The 21,917-nt window shown below is 31.8% G+C and overlaps 1 protein-coding gene across 1 annotated transcript in view; it reads left to right on the forward strand.

Annotated features, from left to right (window-relative positions):
- Positions 1–21,917, forward strand: part of RSRC1 (arginine and serine rich coiled-coil 1) — a 372,620-nt gene that overhangs the window by 39,267 nt on the left and 311,436 nt on the right. The gene's annotated exons all lie outside the window — the stretch shown is intronic.

Genomic DNA, 21,917 nt, shown 5'->3' on the forward strand with positions numbered 1-21,917 from the left:
TTAACAGTAAGGCATATGTAGCTATAGGTTTTTTATAATTGCCCTTTATAAAACTGAAGAACATTCTATAATTTTTCTTTTCTTTTTATTTATTGTTTATGTAATTATTTTGCTTTTGATTTTTTAAACAGGTGACATTCAATATTATTTTATATTACTTTCAGGTGTACACCATAGTCGTTAGACATGTATATAATTTGCTAGATTATCCCGCCTGATTAGTACCCACCTGGTACTATGTATAGTTATTACAATATTACTGACTATATTCCATATGCTCTACTTTATATCCCCTTGATTATTTCGTAGCTACCAATTTGTGCTTCTTAATCTCTTCATCTTTTTTACCCATCCTCACAAACCCCTGCCCATCTGGCAACCATCAGTTTGTTCTCTGTATTTATGAATTTATTTATTTATTTTTTTCATTTCTTTTGTTCTTTAGATTCCATATACAACTGAGATCATATGGTATTTATCTTTCTCTGTTTGACTTTTCACTTAGCATAATACTTTCCAGGTCCATCATGTTACAAATGATAAGATTTCATTTTTTTTAATGGCTGAGTAATATTCCATTGTATATATGTGCCACAACTTATTTGTTGAATCGTCTGTTGATGGGTACTTAGGTTGTTTCAATATCTTGGCTATTCTAAATAATGCTGCAGTGACCACAGGGGTGCATATATCTTTTCAAATTAGTATTTTGGATTTCTTCTGATAAATACCTGAAGTGGAATTACTGGGTCATATGGTAGTTCTATTTTTCATTTTTTGAGGAATTTCCATACTGTTTTCAAAAGTGGCTGCACCAATTTGTAATTCCACCAACAGGATTCCCTTTTCTCCCCTTCTTGCCAACAATTGTTTGTTGATTTATTGATAATTCTGACAGGTGTGAGGTGATACCTCGCTGTAGTTTTAATTTGCATTACTCTGATAATTAGTGATGCTGAGCATTTTTATATGTCTGTTGGCCATCTGTATTTCCTCTTTGGAGAAATATCTGTTCAGGTCCTCTGCCCATTTTTCATTGAATTGTTAGATTTTTTAGTGTTGAGTTGCATGAGCTCTTTATAAATTTTGGAGATTAACCCCTTATTACATGTATCATTGACGGATATCTCTTGTTTTCATTGATGATTTCTTTTACTGTGCAAAAACTTTTTAGTTTGGTGTAGTAGTCCCATTTGTTAATTTTTTCCTTTTGTTTCCCTTGCCCGAGGAGGCAGATCAGAAAAAATATCACTAAGAGCAATGTCAGAGTTTATTGCCTATGTTTTCTTCTAGGAGTTTTATGGTTTGGGGTCTTACATTTAAGTCTTCAATCCATTTTGAGTTTATTTTTGTAGATGGTGTAAGAAAGTGGTCTAGTTTCATTTTTTGCATGTATCTGTCCAGTTTTCCCAGCACCATTTATTGAATAGACTGCCTTTACCCCATTGTATATTCTTGTCTCCTTTATCATGAATTAATTGACCATGTAGGCATGGGCTTATTTCTGGATTCTGTTCTGTTCTATTGATTTATGTGTCTGTTTTTGTGCCAATGCTCAATTACTGTAGCCTTGTAGTATAGTTTGGTATCATGTATTTTGATACCTCCAACTTTGTTCTTCTTTTTTAATTTTTTAAAATTTATTTTATTTTTATTTTTTATTATGGTGACATTGGTTAATGAAATCCCGTAAGTTTCAGGTATAGAGTTCAACAAACAGTAAGTCATATATATATATATTGCATATGTGTTCACCACAGTTAGATTTTTTTGCTGTCACCACATATCAATTTTGTTCTTAACAGTTACTGTGGCTGTTTGGGGTCTTTTATGGTTCTATATAAATTTTAGGATTATTTGTTTTAGTTTTGTGAAAAATGCCATTGGATTTTGGCAGGTATTGCATTTGAATCTACAGATTGCTTTGGATAATATGGCCATTTTAACAATATTGATTCTTCTTATCCATGAACACGGTATATGCTTCCATTTATTTGTATTTTCTTCAATTTCTTTTTTAAACATCTTTAAGATTTTCTGAATACAGATCTTTTGCCTCCTTGATTAAGTTTATTCTTAGATATTTTATTTTTTGATGCAATTGTAATTAGGATTGTTTTTTAATTCCTTTTTTTGGTAATTCATTATTGGTGTATAAAAATGCAACTGATTTCTGAATATTAATTTTGTATCCTGCTACTTTACTGAATTCATTTATCGGTTCTAATAGTTTTTTGGTAGACTCTTTAGAGATTTCTATATCTAGTATCATATCATCTGCAAATAATGACAGTTTTACTTCATCCTTTCCAGTCTGGATGCCTTTAATTTCTCTTTCTTGTCCGATTGCTTTAGGTAGGAATTCCAGTACTATGCTGGATAAAAGTCACGAAAGTGGACATCCTTGTCTTGTTCCTGATCTTAAGGAAATTGATTTTAGCCTTTCCTCATTGAGTATGACGTTAGCTGTGGGTTTGTCATCTATGGCCTTTATTATATTGAGGCATATTCTCTCTATTCCCACTTTGCTGAGAGTTTTTATCATAAATGGATGCTGGATTTTGTCAGACTCTTTTTCTGCATCTCTTGATATGATCATATGATTTTTATCCTTCATTTTGTTTATATAGTGTATCGTGTTAATTGATTTGCATATGTTGAACTAAACTTGCATCCCAGGAATAAATCCCACTCTATTGTGGTATATGATCTTTTTAATATATTGCTGAATTTTGTTTGCTAATATTTTGTTGAGGATTTTTACATCTGTGTTTTTCAGAGTTATTGGCCTATAATTTTCTTTGTTTGTAATGTGTTTGTCTGGCTTTGGAATCAGAGGAATGGTGGTCTTGTAAAATAAGTTTGAGAGGTGTCACTCCTCTTAAATTAGCTTGAGAAGGATAGGTGACAATTCTTTGAATGTTTGGTAAAATTCACCTGTGAAGCAATCTGTGAACCTTCAATACTTCTTGTTTGCTGATAATTTTTTTTTTTTTAAAAATGTGTTGATTTTTGTCAAATGCTTTTTCTTATCGAGATTTTTATGGCTTTCTTCTGATATATTTTTATTTTTACTTTTTGTTCTTATCTCTTGATTTGTTTTCTAACTTTACTAGTCACTTACATGTATTGAAGACTCTATAGTCAGGTTGATTTTCTTTTTACTGTTTCACGTGAAGATAAAATAATGCTATATATTACACCATATCCAAACGACCCATTATATGTAGCTGGCATTTTTAGAATTTTTATAGATTTAGAAAGTAGCTAGTCATGCTCAGACAAATATTTCCTAGTGTTATTGACTCTCTAGATACTTTGGCATGAATCTTACTTCTTAATAGAGATATATTTTGATTTTGATTCAAGAAGTGAAATTGAAGGCTTTTTGTGTGATGTAAGGTAATCACTGATCTAAGTGATTTCTTAGAATTGTGCATCCTCTTACTACACGTGTATGAACATAACGTGTAGTCTCACTATGAACTTAAAATAATAGTTTTAGATTTCATCTTTTGACTTTAGGTTTTTCTTGAGTAGAAATAAACTTACAAAATAACTAGTATTTATCTTATATAGCAGTTATTGTATATAGTCTATTTTGCTATATTTTATAAACACAGGCTTGGCATTTCATTTTTTTAATGAATATTTTTGTTTCATTTTCTGTTTTCCTCCTTCATGTTGCAAATATGTCATTGTACATAGATATTGATGCATTCTTCTATATACAGATTTGGAGAGTTAACGTAAATTTGAAGGAATTAATGAATTCTTAAATGTTTTTTTCCCTGTTTCATAAAATGTAGTGTTTTAATTGCCTTATTTCTGTGGTTTCTTTCCCCTTCAGTGCCATATAGGTTTCTACTCAAGAAATATTTAGACTAAGTGTGATGATAAGAAAAGCACACCACATTCACAGACACACACACACACACACACACACAAAGAGGAGACAGACGTGGAGTGAGGCAGTTTAAATCTACTAATTGTATCTTATAGAGTACAAGTCTGAAGAGTTTTAGGAAAGAGCATGATTATTGCTATTAGAGAAAAATTAGAAAAATTTTTATTAAGAATGTGTTATTATGAGAACAAATAAGAAATATTTATTAATTGGAAAGTGAGTGTAACATAATTTCTAAAACAACATTTGTCTAATAAAATAGTATATTGAAATTACTTTGTAAAGTATAATGGCCAGCAAAAATGTTAAGGTGTAAAAAAAATTGTTTCTATATAATTATAATATACTTGTGAGTTTGCTTCTATTTTTATCATTTTCTTAGTTTAACAGATTTTTTAAAATATGTTTAATTCTCATTTTCTCCATATCTTCATTATTTAAGGATCAAAAGGCAGCTTTTCTGATCTTCTCACTTTTTCTGATGTTCTTTTCTGAGTATTAAAGAGAAACATTGTACTTTGTTTTAACAATGTAGTATTTCTTCAACTCGATTAATGCTGAGTTTTTTTAAATTTAAAAGTTAGAATAGCCTCTTTAAGATTATAAGATTATTACTTCATATAAAAGTAAACAGATGATCCTTGTTAACATAATAAAATCTAAGTAGTAGATATCTGTGAATCGCAATTCTTTACTGGGCGACCCTTTTCTTGTTTTTGTAATGTTTTCCTCCTCTTATACTACCTGCATTGTATTGCTCTGTTGAGTTTTACAGGTATTTTCTAGTTAATGAATAAAATCAGAGCTCTTTCAGAATTCATTTATTTACAAATCTTTTGCTTTGTCCATGAACCAAAATAAATCATTGGTGGCTCCATTAGAAAACTGTTGAACATATAAAGCCAGTATGCTGAAGTTAGCCTACATCTACACTTAAATGTGGACTTTGTACTTGGAAGTCCTATAAATTTTAAATGAGTGGAGTTTGACTACTGGAATATATGGATATATAGAAAATAGAAGATGAGGTAGGATGAGGATCTGTTTATGGAAAACGTATGAGTTTTACATTATTCTTTCTCATTTCCAGTCCAAAGTTTGGTGAACATATTAAATATCTCTTTCATATATAGATGTAATGAAAAACTAATTCATTGTTTAAAATTTAAACTGCCCAGTTATTGAACTTCAGTTGGGGAGTACTTTAATAAAAACATTTTAATATCTAATTATGAAAATTATAGAAGTGACCCAAAGAGTTTGTTTTGTATTTTTATTTTATTCTTTTATTAACCCATTGATCTTTATTTTGTCTTATACCTGAAAATAAGAACAAAATGCGTGGTTATAGAGCAATTATTTTATTGAGGACATATCTTAAAAGTCAAGAAGTGAAGCTGCTTGGTAATGCTATAAATTTAAAACTGTCCTACAGCAAGACAGTACAATGCAAATATGACTTAATAAGATCACAAACTGAATTTCAGTGAAACAACCAAGATTTACATTAAATTAGGAATTTTAAAACTGATTTAGTTTGTTTTACTGAGCATTTGCTTAATAACATTTTGCCTTCTTGCAATCTTTTTAAAGACAATAATTCGTCTGTGAAATGCAGGCACATCCTCAGTAGAAAAATTGAAAGCAACAGCTCAGTTTCTGAAACCACACATATAGCGATATAAAGAAATATTCCAGCTCTACAAAATTTAATAAATCATCCCATTTCCTAATTTGATCATATTAGATGCTGATGTGGAAGAAGCATTTCAAATACCATCTCCTCATTAATATACATCAGTCTGGGGAATAGAATGGAATACTTATGCAGAGATGTCACAGTTACTGTTTCTTAGTTTACTAAGTGGAACAGGTTGATGTGATACTGGGTGCTATTTGTCAATGTCTTGTTAAAATGGTTTGGGTCGAGTTATGGAGTCCAGAAAGACGGCGGCTGATAAATCAAAAGTGGATTGAGTGGACAGGAGGCAGTGATTGATACTGTGACAGGATATGAAGAAAGGAACCTTGATACAAGCATGCATGATATTGAATATGAGAAGGAAAATGGCCCTGGAGTATGGATATTATTCAAGGAAATGAGAATAATAATATCAGCCTGAAAATATTGCTGGCTGAAGATTAGGATAGTCCTTATTAGAGGATAATACTTTGTTTGAATGGTAAGGGTGAAATTATGTAAAAATTTATGTGAGAAGAATATTTTAACCTATGTCTGAAGACTCCAATGATTATCTATTTGTTTAAGGTAGTTTTAGCCTTGTTTGTCCAGTCTAATTCTAAACTAACGCATTGGTTCATAAGCATCTCAACTCCCAGTAAAATTAAAACATTTTTAAAATTCTAGAATATTTTAAACAGGATTTACCTTCACATCTTGATTTTATAGAATTATGTGTTTAGAGACAACTTCTGTGTATAAAAATACTATTTATACGTTGGTTTTGACTTACAAAATTACATTTTTAGTTTTAAGTGAAAAATCTGCATTGCACAGTTTTCAGCATGATTAGTCATTTTTGAATGGCAAATGAAAGATCCCTGACAGATGAACCATTTTACAAAGATCAAGGCTGTATATATTGAATTTTCTTTTACTGAGTTATCAGTGAAATATTAGTCGATGTCAAGGAGTTCTTGGTGGGAATCTTTTGATTAGTCCTACTTTTGTCCTTGACAGTGTATAAGTAGGTAGAACTTTCTTTTCCTTCCTCTCTAGAAGAGTTCTATAACTAACACTGGCAAAATAAGAGCTTCTTTGGAAAGATGTTCTGTTAACTTTTAATTGTATAGTATATGAGAGACAAAGAGACATGGAGTTATCAAATAATTATAATTACAGTATTTAATTCTTAGGTATAATGTCTTTTTCTTCCTCTTAAGAACTTAAACTTCATGGTGCAATTTTTGTTAAGTATGTAATAGAAAACATTTAAAATGAGGTATTGCTAACTATTTATTTAGGTGATTGAAACTGGTAGTGATGAATTCATTGATAATTTTTTTCTAGCCCTTTATAAAAATTCTGGTAAATGTGTTAATATCGCTAGATTTCTCTAAACTCATTTAATTAAATGAAAGATGTTATTTTTGGGTTTATCACTTCAATATTTGATAAGTCAACATCATTGTGTCAGCTAAGTAGCATAGTATTCGAACTTAGTATAAGTTCTTAATGTGTTGTTTATTGCCACAAATTGTTTTATGAGGCCCAGAATGTGATTCTGAGTATTTGAAGAGGGAAAATAGTTATTTCCAAATTATAGAATAATTTTTTTATAGTTTTCCGGAGTTTCCTTTTTAATTTGTTCTTTATATGGCAGCCAAAGTGCAAATCTGATAGTACCTCCCATTATTTCAGTAGTTTAGAATAAAATCCAAATGTTGGTGAGCCCCGCAGTCCCTCTGTGATCTGGTTCTCTCTGTCTTTTCAATCACATCTTTCTAATCTCAGTCATACTTATGGTTTCTCTCTAGTTTATTTTTTTCTCTCTTAAGGTCCTTAAACATGTGGTTGCTTCTGCTCAAAATGTTCTTTTCTCTTTCTCATCTCTTATTTATCTTTGAGGTCTTGACTTAAAGACATTTCCTTGGAAGGCCTTCTCTGTCCACCCAGACATGGATACATTCTCCCATCGTACACAGTATTCACAGTTCGTAACCCCGAATTCTAGCAAGCTTGCTAAAGCTGATTCTAGTTACTGTTATAGAAACATGGCTGTGCACTTAGTCTTATTAATTTTCAGCTTATGGATTGATCTTTAAGCTCAATAATAATCACTTCTTGCTTGATTCTCATTGCTATCATGGAGAAACTAATTTGAAATTATGGGAGATGACATTAATGACAAATTAGAAATAGTATAGAAAAAGTTCTGGATCAGCTTTTCTGAATCTCAGTGTCCTCATTTATAAAATGAGTATTGAACTCAGTTTTAGCTCTAATTCTGTTTCTAAATTATAAATTAAGTTTCACGAAGTATAGTCCTTTAAACGAAAACTTTGTTTTATCGTTTTCCACTTTAACCTTTTTTTAAACTAAAGAATGCTATTTTGCCTTGTAACTGTGCTCCAAAAGAATAATTAAACTCACTTCAAGGAACTGAACATTTACTCACATTGACATTATTGCCTACTTGGTCAGTTTCTACTTGCTTCCCTACAGAGCTCTAGTTTTCTACAGAGCTTTTATTCTCTGTGCATTTGTGTTGGAAATGCTCTTCTTATGCAAATTTTTATTTACCTTAAAGAGGTGGCCATGAGGCCCTGGAGAAGTATACATGTAGCATTTGTAGGGCTAGAAGGTTTAGACTATTTCTTTGAGATGAGGAAGCCAAGACTAGAGATGTTAATTCTATGTTAACCAAGTAGTGGTGGCAGAAATGTTCCCTAAGTGTAGTGATTTTGTGGCTTCTCTTTTCATAAGGTCACTCCCCACCCCTCCAATTTTTAAATGGGTATGGATCATGCAGGATCAATAGAGGAAGAGAAAATTTTGGAGGAGCAAAGCTGAACAACATTGTTCGTGTACATAGGTGGTCTGAAAGTGAGCTGTCTGCTTGAGGATAATAAATTGAGCATGAAGTGAACATTGCACATAAATGCAAGAAGTTATCAATTTGTTTCAAACATCTACTGTATTCCTGTGAGGGCACAGTTAAATAAATGTGTTTCTATTGTTTATTTGTTTTAGGTAGTGTATATTTATAAAATTTAACCAAAATAAAGATGAAGCCCAGACTTTGGGCCTAATGATGGGTAAAGTAAGCTTTTATTTAGGTCACTATTTTTATTAATATGCCCTTCACCAGAACTAGCAGCAGTTTTACATTGACATTCAAAACAAATGGATTTTTAATTATTAGTCCTATGGAATTAATGAACTCATTTTTAAAACAGGGTACTCTCCTCTCACCCCACCTTCTACTTTTTTAATTGAGATTTTCTAGGTTTATAACATATAATTCCAACTGAGCAAAATGTGAACTTTTAAGTATTAGTCATGAAAAAAATTTAGTGATTTACATTGAATAAAAGATTTTATGTAGCTCTGTAGTGTTGGATCAATTAAATAAATGAATGCTTTTTTTTTTTTTTTGATACTATGTCTTTCCAGTTTGGGGTATTTTAAGTCAGTTTGGGGTATTTAATACATTCACATCAAAATTGTTTAGGTCCAAAAGAAGTATAGTAAAAATTAATTAGTTGTCTTTACCTTCAAAAATTAGTTGATTAAGACTACCCAAATTCTTAGTTGGTATAAATAAGACTTGTGTTCTCTAATGATGAAGTAGATTATTTTTTCATACACATTTCTTCTCGGCTTTTTAACTAAAGCACTATTCTAGTTCTTTTGTTCTTGACTTACATTGGAGCACTTTGCTGCCCAGCTAAAATCAGGGCCCAGATTTCCACCTAGGATGGCAGCTATGTTGTGGGGAGCCCTGTCTGGGGAGTCCCGAATTGACCGAATAGACCCATTCTTTCTTAGCTAAATTGTGGCCACTTTTCTGGTTTTTAGACAAATTTCACTGTTGGTGGAGTGAGGTCATGACTAAACAGGTGAGTGATGATCTGTCCATTTTGATTTTATATACTCCTCTTCAGTGTTATAGATAACCAGAAATTGACTGTACTTCTTTATGCAACATTTAAAGACATATCAAGTTAAAGACATTTAATGTGCTTTTAGTTGAGGAGATTTCATTATAGCAGTAGCTGAATATCTTGCTATCTATTTCTTGTGCCACACATACTGTGGAGCAACAGAAGAAAATCAGAATGCTTTGTAGGGAATGCTTTATTTCCTGGTCAGAGCCCAGGCCAGAATTTACCATGGTGAGTTGCCATAGGCACTACTATTGGGTATAACTAACTGCCGATGCTTTTAATTGAGTGGCTCCTTGAATGTTAGCAGACACTTAAACTAGTCCTTGCCCTAGATGAGCTTATTGTCATAAGATTTCCCTTTTGATTTTTCTCTGTCTTTGTCTACTTGATCGTTTTACATTGTCATGGTATAACCCAAGATAGAAAATAATATTTCCCATATCTCATGATGTATGTAGTGGATAAGATAAGGATAATTTACTGAGAATGAAATTATTTCCCCCTATTCATTCCTATGAAGTTGCAGGATTGTAGAACCTTGCCAAAAATATTGATGATTACTTAAAATACCGAAGTTATTTAAAAGTAGATAAACTGTTGTATGTTTTTATAATGGTGTTAATTACAAGTAAAGGAGTCCTTAATAATGTCCTTTATTTTTATTTTGTTCTGTACTCATTTTTGGTGAGGAAGGATCTAGAATATGAATTTATAAATCTATTTCTTAAAAGATTGTCATATTTGTGTTCTGTTTCATAGAGAGTGCTTAATATTTAATGACATTTTGTTCTAGAGCTTACTATTCCTATATTTTTTGAGAATGACTATTTTCATAAGCAAGTTTATCTTGTGGGTGCTGCAAGCTTTACAGCTTACTACTACAACAGGAAGCGCAAATAATGCCATCTGTAACATATCAAATTGGTCTTCTTGATAGTGCTGAACTTGAGTAATTCCTGTGTATTTTTTTAATAGTTAGAATAAACTTTACATTCACAGATATTAGGTATGCAATTAATATATAAAGATACTTTTGCCAAAATCAATTAGTCTTTATTTTTTAAAGTTAAATATGGGGATATTTTGCACTCTAATCTTTCTCCTATAAGTTTTGTTGAAAAAAAAAAAGTAAGCTTTTTTCTCATAGGATTATTGTGACGAAATAAAGAAAACTTTTTGGTATGAAAAATTATTTCCTTTTATTTTCTCCAGTCTGGATTTCTTAGAGTTTCTGTTGGTTATGTTATTCTTTTTTTTTTGTGAAATAATCCATGTTCACACTCTGTCATTGCCTCTTGACTTAGGAATCTATGCATCTTGTGCCAGTTACCTTTCAGCATTATTTCCAGGCTGGCGATTCTGAAGTTTTATAGTTCACCTTCATATGGAAGGCCCCCACCCCTTACCTTCCTAATGATTTTATTTTCACATTCATGCATTGTCTGGTTCTTGTCAAAAGAAATAGACTTAGTTAGTATTTTCTTTTCTGTTTCCAATATGCTTTCTGTTAATGGCCACTATTATAGTTGGCCTTTCTGACTGTAACAGCACATTGGAAATGTTACTCTCCAGGAAAATGTATAATGACTACCAGATCTCTTTCCAGATCTCTCTTATTTTATGAGTGTAGTAATCCCTTCTCATTTATGAGTTTGCCTTATTTGAAATTCAGATATAATGTAGATTTACTTCTGTACTGTATATGTTTTTCAGAACCTCTGCTGGACATCTGGGTCACTTGTTTCCACCTTTGTTCTTTTGCCAGTTGCTTCTTAGGCGATTGGTCACATACATATTAAGTGTCATGAAAATATATTATATTTTATCATTGAGCTATGTGTATTACCATGTGGTATTTGCAACTCTTATGATATTGGGCAAGAAGAGATTAAAAAGAATATTGTTTGTGCCGTAAGAGCTATTACTGCCAAGGTAGATGTCTAGTAGTGCTACACATGAAGTGCCATGGCAGTGTAAAATGAAAGGCATATTGTTAGCTCAGACTCCAAAAAGTATGGGAATCTCTGCCAGAAGAGATTTAAAATGATTCTCCCATCATCAAACTTGTGGAATACAGACCCAGGAAGCAAAGCTCTTGGGTTAGAGACCAGAGAGCTATATCACCACAAAGCATTCCTATTAATTTGTAAAACTGGAAACTAGAATTTTGTAACAAATGTTTTTTAAAAGCAAAGCTTTTCATAGAAAATAGTAGGTAAAGATTTGATTTTTGAAGTTTCTACTTTGAGAAGGTATATAAGCAAAGTTTTAAGAATGGACCTTCAGATGAGGTGTGAATGAATTACTGCAACCAATAATGAAGTGGAAAGAAGCTTTCAAAAGAAGCCACAGCTTATATTCCATGCTTTATTCAAAGAATAGAGAAAATTCCAGTTTATTGACATGTCAAAAGCAGGAGAACCTGGTCGATGGTTGATTCTTAACCTTTCTTTGATCATATCAGATGCAAAATGTGATGTCAAAGGGAGAACCTGTTGAAAACCATGGATCTTCTTCCCAGAAAATTTCATATATTTGCATACATAGTTTTTCATTCCTTTAGCAGGGGTTCACTGACATCCTAAAACTCCCTGGACCTACTAGATAAGAACATTTATGCCAATGTCAGAAACATTTAAGCAACTTTCAGAATCGAACCTGAATGACTATACAAGTATAAATAAATATCTGTGAGCTAAGGAAGGCAGCAGGTCCTACTCAGTAATTATCTACTTCCTTCTCTTCATATTTTAGCCACATTATTGTCTATTTCAGCCTCAGTAGTACATCTTCTCTTAATTTCAAAGACAAATCGAAAAGTATTGCTCGTTACCAATATAGGGTAGGGAAATGCCTTTGGTAGCTATTTAATGTGTTCTTTTCCCTTGTATTTTTTCATTTCAGTGAATGTGAAACCTATTTACGAAGCTTTATAGATTGTCTTGTAATCCCATTAAAAAATAAGATCATGAGTTCCTTGTTGAAGAATTCTCCTACCATAAGGATTTCCAAGAAGTTAATTCTGTTTAAGAAAATATTTTATTATCCCTTAATTCTGTTACATTGTACTTACCTTTGTTGCAAATTCTGTTTCTTTGTATAATTTCTCCAGTTATTCTATCTCTTGAATTTTGTATTTATTATTCTAGGTAACTTATAAAAATAGTAAATGAGATTGATTCTGTAGTCATTTTGGAATAGTTCATTGTAGAGTACTTTTAGAGTACAGGTGACCCTTGAACAACATGAGCATTAGGGGTGCTGTTGAAAATCTACATGTAACTTTTAATACTCCAAAAACTTAACTATTGATAGCCTACTGTTGACCAGAAACCTTACCGATAATGAAAACTGATTAACATGTATTTTCTACATTATATGTATTGTATACTGTATTCTTATGTTAAAATAAGCCAGAGAAAAGAAAATGCTATTAAGAAAATCATAAGAAAGAAAATACCATTTACACTAATTATTGAAAAAAATTCACTTATAGTGTACCCATGCAGTTCAAACTAGTGTGTTGTTTAAGAGTCAACTGTATTTTGGTTTTTATACCTACCATTGAAGAAAATATCTTTTCTTTCAAACTCTCTTTCCTCTACTTGTGTCTCAGGTTACCCGAGCATCCCTTAAGTTAGGGACCAAGTGTTATTAATTTTTTAATTGATAACATCAGTTCCTAGCACAGTGGTACTTGCCTATAGTATCATCAGTTCCTAGCACGGTGTACTTGCCTAATAGTAGATTTCAGTAAGTCCTAATAGTTGGTTCAGTGGTGTGAATGAATAATTCCTCCATTTCCAACACAGATATTTTTTAAAAATTGTTTACCTGAGACTTTTGTTTAGGAGACTTTTTGAAAGTCTTAAAAATTACCTTTGTTTTATCCTCTTTACCTTCAGAAGAGTTGTGTGCATAGTCACGTATAAGTTAGACTAAATTAACTCTCAGCCTGATTTTCAGGATGTTAGTTTCTAAATTCTAGTTGGAATCTTGGGAAGGAACATTACAGAAAAATATTAATAATATGTCTTTAAAGATTGTAAGATAAAGTCTTTGAAGAAAGTTCAAGTTGGTTTTAAAATTATTCATCACATATGGGCTTATCACTTTGTTAGAAAAGACTGAAGAATGGGGTTATTTGAAAAAATAATGAATTAAATTTATTTTTCAGGAGGTGGTATCATATAGCTCTTTAATGCCACTTTGAAAATAAATAAAACTAAAATAGCTGGAGCATTGTTTATTATTTTTCTCTTAAATGAATATTTTGGAATTCACCTTTTACTTGTTTAACGTCTTAGAAATCAGGCTTTGTACTTGACTAGGTTCATTTCTATCAAGAAACCAATAATTAGGAAGAGTTCTTTTTGGTGATAGTGGTTGCATTTAGTGTGTTTACTGTCATAGTATTCTCAATTTTTAGCAGTCATGATCTCTGATACTGTTAAAGGAAATAAAAAAAACAAAAAACTTCTCCAATTATAGGTAATAAAGCAGGAAGGAAGGTGATGGAGAAGGCTTCCATGATATCCTTAAGCTTTATTCACTAAAGAGGATATTACCAAACTCTAATTGACTACTTTGGGAAATTCAACTTAAAAAAGCTCTCAAGTTATCATTAAAGGCACATATCTGCTACTTTATGGTTTTTATTATTATTAGCTTTCGAAAAGCTAAAAATATGACTCCGATTCTATGTAGTTACATTTTGAACTATATATACGTGGCTTCCTGGTATTCTTTGTAAAAGTATTTTTTTAGTGTTTTCCTTATTGGCACTTTGTAAAATCTATCAAGGAATATCAATACGTGGGTTTTATTTTTAAACTTTAAGGAATTGTAGATAGAATAAAATACTTTCTTAAAATGATTTTTTAGAAACAGAACTATTTCTAGATAATTCACTAATTTCTTTTTTATTAATTAAAATTTCAAACATGCTCAAGAATAGGGGAATAACATAATACATGCCCATTTCATGGATTCAGCAATAACTAAGATTTTGCCAATGGCTGTTGTTAGTGCAGCTGGTGGTGGTGGCGGCGGTGGTGGTGGTGATGCTGCTGCTGCTGCTGCTCCTCTTTCTGCTCCTTCTTCTCCTGCCTCTGACCCCCAGTCCGCCGCCTCCTCTTTTTCTGCTTTTTCTTTGCTGAAGTATTTCATAGCAAATTTGGGCACTGTGTTTTTTCACACACTCATCACTTTGCATCTCTGAAAAATATGGCAAATTTCTTAACATGACACAATGCCATTAGTAAATTTATGTTTTGATACTGATTTTCTAGCCATCTACTTACGTTCTTGCATATACCTACCTCCACATTTAAGCCACTGTCACACTTCAGGAAATCTGTGTTTCATATCTTTAAAATTTTTCTTTTTTTTTTCGTTTTTTAAAAGAGATAACTAAATTTATCCTTGACCACAAGATATCAGTTTTCATTTCTGTTATAACCTGGAAGGAAATAGAAAGATTATTTTTCCATGCGGTTAAGTAGTATACAGGCCTCCAAAGAACATATTTCAAAAATTATCTTTCTTGAATGATACAATGCAGTTTCTTACTACATGGCTGGCCTATTAAAAAAAAAATTTCATATTCAAAAAGTAGATTTCAGAAGTATTTCAGTTGAACAACATGAGAAATTCTTATATTACCATGTGGCTTGTATAATAAAACGAATTCTATTTTATGTAGTCTAGCAGTACTTCTCAAATTATCTGTGGTAAAGAACACCCTCCCTAAGTTTCAGTCCATTGCAGACTAGTATTTTTTTTTTAAATAAAAAATGTTGTAGTTATATCAAATCTCTGTAAAAGTTTGTAAACTCATATTCTCAATTTCTTTATCCTATTGTGAACTATAATAGTTCATGGACTGGCGCTAGTTTATTTTTGAGTAGCTCTGAAATGTTACTATTAAGCATAGTAATCGTATATATTTATCATTTGGGATTGTTTCAGTGATACTTTCTGAGAAAGAGTAAACTCTGTGCTTCTCACATAGTTCCATATATCTGTCACTTTTTAGCTTTCCTGGTTTGAGAGTTCAAGACTATTTGCAAGCATTCTGTCAGTTGTATGGGATCATTGGATTGTTCAGTTGGACTGAAGGAGCAATTCGATCATTCTCTTTATAAAATGTACAAGACCCAAATGTGTACTTGAAAGGAGTATTTGTGGGGTGAGGAGGTATGATTGGAAGCCTTAGACGTGAGCCAGAGAAACAGCACTATAAAATAGCAATAATGTTAGACTAGGAGTTAAAGACCTGGTTTTGATTCCTTTTCCATGACTTAGCAGCAATATGATCATAGCCTCTATCTAGGCTTGCTTATTCATTTGTAAATTGTGATTACTAATTACTCTGCCTACTTTGCAAAGCTTTGAGCATTATAATCTTGTTTTTTAATTTCTTGTTTCTTCTCCAGAGGTCCTCAGCAACAAGATGTTTGTGGGTTTCACTTTAGTTCTCCAGAAATGGATTGCCTCAGCTACTGTCTGTACATTTGCTCTGTTTTCAATTTACTGCCTTCTAACTTCACCTGCTACTGAGTTTCTTTTCTTTACCTTATAGCTTTTTGGTTTTAGAAGTACACCTGTACTTCTAACTAAATGTTTAAATATGACACACTCAATGATCATTAACGCTTTGATATTTCTATTTTAGCTTTTGTTCTTTCTTTTAATTGCATCTTTTCTTTTCTTTTTTTTTTTTTTAGTGATATCCTGAGTGAGGGGATCTGATTGGCTCAACTAATAACTCTTTTATGTGATAAGCTACATTACGGTTGCTGGCCAGCCTGTGGACTGACTTCCTTTAAATCAGATAGTCCCATTTAGGTTAGCCACCTGTAGTTTGGCTATATCTCAATTTAGAATCTGGCAGGTGCTGTAAGTGTAAGTGTAAGTGAAACTCTTCAAGATGAATGAACACATATTCACTTATATCCATTTTGGAAAAAATATTTTAAGGAAGAGGAGAAATTAGTCGAGAAAATTAGGCATATAGACACCTTTTAGGAAATGTCAGGCTCATTTTATTCACATTAAAATGCATTGCACTTAAGATTTCTGTGATGTTTATCTTTAATCTTCTATATTTCCGTTAATACTTTATTTATAACTTTAAAAAGAAAAAGCCCTTCTAAGTGTCTTCTCTTATGTAAACTCTTTGTTACAAAAAGTTTATGGTTAATTTTAGGAGTACTAGTAGGAAAAGTAAGCCAGGTTATAAAAGACCAAGTTGTAGTCCTGAATTGCTCTTGCCACCTACCAGTACTGTTTAAAGGATGTGGTAGATAAAAGGCTGGATGTTTTCAATTGAATAATAATTGGTAGAAAGACCTGCCACTCTCTTTAGATATCTTTTTAATTAAGGTGGTTCAGTTTATTTCATTGGTATAAAATTATGTTACTTATTCCCCATAGCATAAAATGAGATGAAAAGGATAGAATTTACTTTGTATTTTGAGAAAATCACAAAGCTGAGGATTTTTGACTTGAACACATGTTGTAAAAATGATGAACATTATTTGGAACAACATAAATGTATAAGAAGTTGAAATGTTTTTCTAAAGATGTAGTGTAATTTGCTCATTTAAATGAAACTCTCCATTTAATAAGTTGTCTGCTTGCATTTGTCTATTCTAGAAAATATTTATTGAGCTTATATTATGTGTTAAGTACAGTAGTATACCAGTGTACTTAATGTCGCTCAAGAGACCATAGCAGAGCCTATAAGAGTTGTTTCTTGGTCGAGAGTGGTAGTAGGAGTGGGAAAGCATTTTTTAAAAATTGAGATATAATAGACATGTAACTTTGTACTAGTTTTAGGTGTAAACATAATGATTTGATATATATGTATTGTGAAATGATCACAATAAGTTTATTTAACATTTATCATCACCCTTAGTTATTTTTTTTCTTTCTTGTGATGGGAACTTTTAAGATCTACTCTCTTAGTAACTTTAAAATATACAATACAGTATTGTTAACTATAGTTACCATGTTGTACATTACACCCCCAGGGCTTAATTATCATATAACTAGAAGTTTATACCTTTTGACCACCATCACCCATTTTGCTCACCCCCACCTATGGCAACCACCAATATGTTTTATGATCTATTGTTATTTTTTTAAGATTCCATATATGTGATGCTATATAGTATTTGTCTTTCTCTGTCTGATTTATTTCACTTAGCATGCCCTCATGCTCTATCCAAGTTGATGCAAATGGCAGGATCTCCTTTTTTTATGGCCAAATAATATTACTCTCTTTGTGTCTGTATGTGTATAAAACGACATTTTCTTTATCCATTCATGCCTTGATGGACACTTAAGTTGTTTTTATGTCTTGGCCATTATAAATAATGCTTTAGTGAACATGGGGGTGCAGATATCTTTTTAAGGTAGTACTTTTATTTCCTTCAGATAAATACGTGGGGTGGAATTGCTAGATCATATGCTAGTTCTATCTTTAATTTTTTAAGAAATTAAAAAATTTCATGCTGTTTTCCATAATGGCTGCACCATTTTACATTTCCACTAACAGTGCACAAAGGTTCCCTTTTCTCTATATCTTCAACACGTGTTATTTCTCATCTTTTTAATAATTACTATTCCAACAGGTGTGAGGTCATATCTCTTCCCTGATGATTAGTAATGTTTAACACTATATCATGTACCTGTTGGCTATTTGCATGTCTTCCTTGGAAAAATGTCTATTCAAATCTGCTCATTTTTAAATCAGATTGTAAGTGTTTGTGTTTTTTGGCTATTTAATTGGATAAGTTTTTAAATATATTTTAGATATTAGCCCCTTATCAGATATATGCAGATATTTTCTCCCCTTCTGTAGGTTCCTTTTTATCTCGTTAATGGTTATCGATTGATACTTTTTGATGTAATCCAAGTTGTTCATTTTTGCTTTTTTTGCCTTTGTTCTTTTTTTCCTACCAAATCCGCCCCCCCACCAAAAAAAAAAATCATTACTAAGACGAATAGAAAAGAGATTGCCCCCCCACCGCTTCCATTTTTTTCTGAGAGTTTTATGGTTTCAGGTCTTACATTCAAATATTTAATCCGTTTTGAGTTGATTTTTGTATATGGTGTAAGATTGTGCTCTAGTTTTATTTCTTTGTGGCTTTCCAGTTTAACAACACCATTTATTGAAGAGACTGCCCTTTCCCCATTTTATAATCTCAATTTTTTGTCATAAATTAATTGACCATTAAACACATGTACGTTTATTTTTCGGCCCTCTGTTCTGTTTCATTCATCTATGTGTCTGTTTTATGCCAGTACCATGCTGTTTTCATGACTGTAGCTTTGTAATACAGTTTTAAATCAGGAAGTGTGGTACCTCCACTTTGTTCTTCTTTCTCCAGATTGCTTTGGGTAGTCATTGGACTACATCAAAAAAAGTTTCCATAAACGATAACCATCAGTGAGATGAAAAGGAACCTACAGAAGGGGAGAAAATATTTGCATATATCTGATAAGGGATGTTTTGTGGTCCATACAAATTTTAGGATTTTTCTATCTCTGGAAAATGCCATTGGAATTTTGATAGAGATTGCATTAAGTCTGCAGATTGCTTTGGGTTGTATGGACATTTTAACAATATTAATATTTTCAGTCATGAGCACGGAATATCTTTTTATTTATTTGTGTGTGCTTTGAATTTTTTTCATCGTTGTCATAATTTTCAGTGTATATGTCTCTCACATCCTTGGTTAAATTTATTTATTTGAGATCTTTCTTATTTCTTCATGTAGGCATTTATCACTAAGAACTCCTTTTGCTGCGTCTCATAAGTTTTGATATGTTGTGCTTCCCTTTTCATTTGTGTCAAGATATTTTTAATTTCTCTTTTGATTTTATCTTAGACACATCGGTTGTTCAGTAGCATGTTGTTTAATCTCCATGTATTTGTGAATTTTACAGATTTTTTGTACTCGTTTTCTGTTTTTATCCTATTGAGGTCAGAAAAGATGCCCGAAAGCATTTCAGTCTTCTTAAATTTGTTAAGACTTGTTTTGTGGCCTAACGTGATCCTGGAGAATGTTCCATGTGCACTTGAGAAAAATGTGTATTCTGCTATTTTTGGATGTAATGTTCTGTAAATGTCTGTTAAATCTATGTGGTCCAATGTGTTATGTCCAATGTTTCTTTATTAATTTTCTGTCCGGATGATCTGTCCATTGATGAAAGTGGGGTATTGAAGTTCCTTACTTTTATTATATTTTTCCTCCTTTTACTTCATTAATATTTGCTTTCTATGTAGAGGTGCATCTATGTTGGCTGCATAAATATTTACAAATGTTATATCCTCTCATTAGATTGACCCTTTTATCATTGTAAAATGACCTTCTTTGTGTCTTATTACAATTTTTGTTTTAAAGTCCATTTTTTCCCTTAGCCTTTTGGTTTCCATTTACATGGAATATCTTTTCCCATCTCTTTACCTTCAGTCTGTGTCTGTTCTTAAATCTGAAGTGAGGCTGTTTTAGGCAGCATGTAGTTGGGTCTCCCCTTTCCCCCATTCAGACACTGTATATATTTTGTTGGGACAATTTAGTCCTTTTACAGTTAAAGTAATTATGATAGGTATGGGCTTATTGCCATGTTGTTAATTGTTTTTTGGGCCATTTTGTAATTCCTTTGTTCTTTTCATCTTCTCTTGCTCTCTTCCTTTTGTGTATCTACTATATGTTTTCGCTTGATGGTTGCTGTGAGGCTATATAAAACATCTTATATTTATCACAGTCTATTTTAAGTTGATAACTAAATTTTGAAAGCATTCTAAAGCTTTACATTTTTATTTTCCCCATCTGCCACACTTTATCTCTCATGTCACAATTTACTTCTTTTTATCTTGTGTATTAATAAATTTAGTTGTAATCATTTTCACTGCTTTTGTCTTTTAACCTTCATACTAGATTTGTAAGTGATTAACTCACCACCTTTACAAGGTTAGATTATTCTGAATTTAACTATGCATTTACTTTTACCAGTGAGATTTTATATTTTCATGTTTTTCTGTTATTAATTAGTGCTCTTTCATTTCATGTTAAAGAAATCCCTTTAACATTTCTTGTGAGGCTGGTCTAGTGATGCTGAGGGAAAGTATTTCTGAGATGAAGAACTGATCCTTAATTTGTGGAGTTTTGGAAGTCCATGGAAGTGCATCTGGGACTGCTATGGGTTTTTCTTTTTCCTTTTTGTTGGTTGGAGGTTGGTGTTACTGCTTTAACTGGAACAGATACCAATATAATTGTCATCTATTGGGATTCTATGTGAGATATCATTTGGGAGTAGAGTTCTTTGTTTAATAAAAAAGCGTAACCCACTACTCTATAGAATATTAGAATTACATTTATAAAGAATTTTCTTTATCTTTTCTTTCCTTTAAATTCCTAATAACTTCATCATCTATACCAGTCATGTTATATTTATTTTGAATTACTTCAGTGAGATTATTTAAGTCCACCTCTATCTAGATTGTAAACTCTTAGAGAGTTTTATTCTTGATATTGGCCATATACTTCATATTTATTCTTTGAATGAACACAGCTAGGTGCCAGGCCTTGTGCTTCATGGTGTGAATAGAGAGAGAGTTTTCTCAGGGAGTTCAGAATCTGGCCGGAGAACATATGTAGGCATGATTGTGATTACAGTATATAAATGCTATAGTTTTAGGTATGAGAAAAGTGCTGGGAGGACCCAGAGTCTTTATATGTAGTAAGTAAGCATTACACAGGTATTGTTGAATGAAGGAATGTTAATAAAAATATCCTAGGATAGTATAAGAAACCTAACTGAAGCCTTTGGCATTATGCTTTAATTATATAACATAGTTCCTATATGTATATTAACTATGGTGCTATATAACGTTTTTAATATTATGGAGTAAAATGAAATATGTTAGGCTCTTTTTTATTTTCAAGGACAATAGATAAATGACAGCCTATGACTGGCTGGAAGTATTTAATCTCTAACTTATATACATACAATGTGCATACTTAATTTTCTGTAATTAAAAATGTTAACTCATTTAAAAAAGTCACATACCTTAGGGGCAAATTTGTTTGTTTGTTTTTTAGATAGAGCATATAATGTATGAGTCGAGGCCAGGCTATGTTTCTTTTATTAGCTGGTTGATGTTAGATAAATAATTTAACTGAGGTGAACTCATTTAAGAACTTCATTTCTTAAAAATCTGCAACATGAGAATAGTAAGAGTAAATAGTGAGCTCTTTGAGAACAATATGGCACTCACAAGTTTCATTAGAATGACCAACCATACTGTCTGGCCTGTGACTTCCTTTGTTTTAGCAATGAAAGTTCTGTTTCCCAAGAAATACTT

This window comes from Pteropus vampyrus, unplaced genomic scaffold (genome assembly GCF_000151845.1).
Source record: "Pteropus vampyrus isolate Shadow unplaced genomic scaffold, Pvam_2.0 Scaffold12, whole genome shotgun sequence".
NCBI classification, from domain to species: domain Eukaryota; kingdom Metazoa; phylum Chordata; class Mammalia; order Chiroptera; family Pteropodidae; genus Pteropus; species Pteropus vampyrus.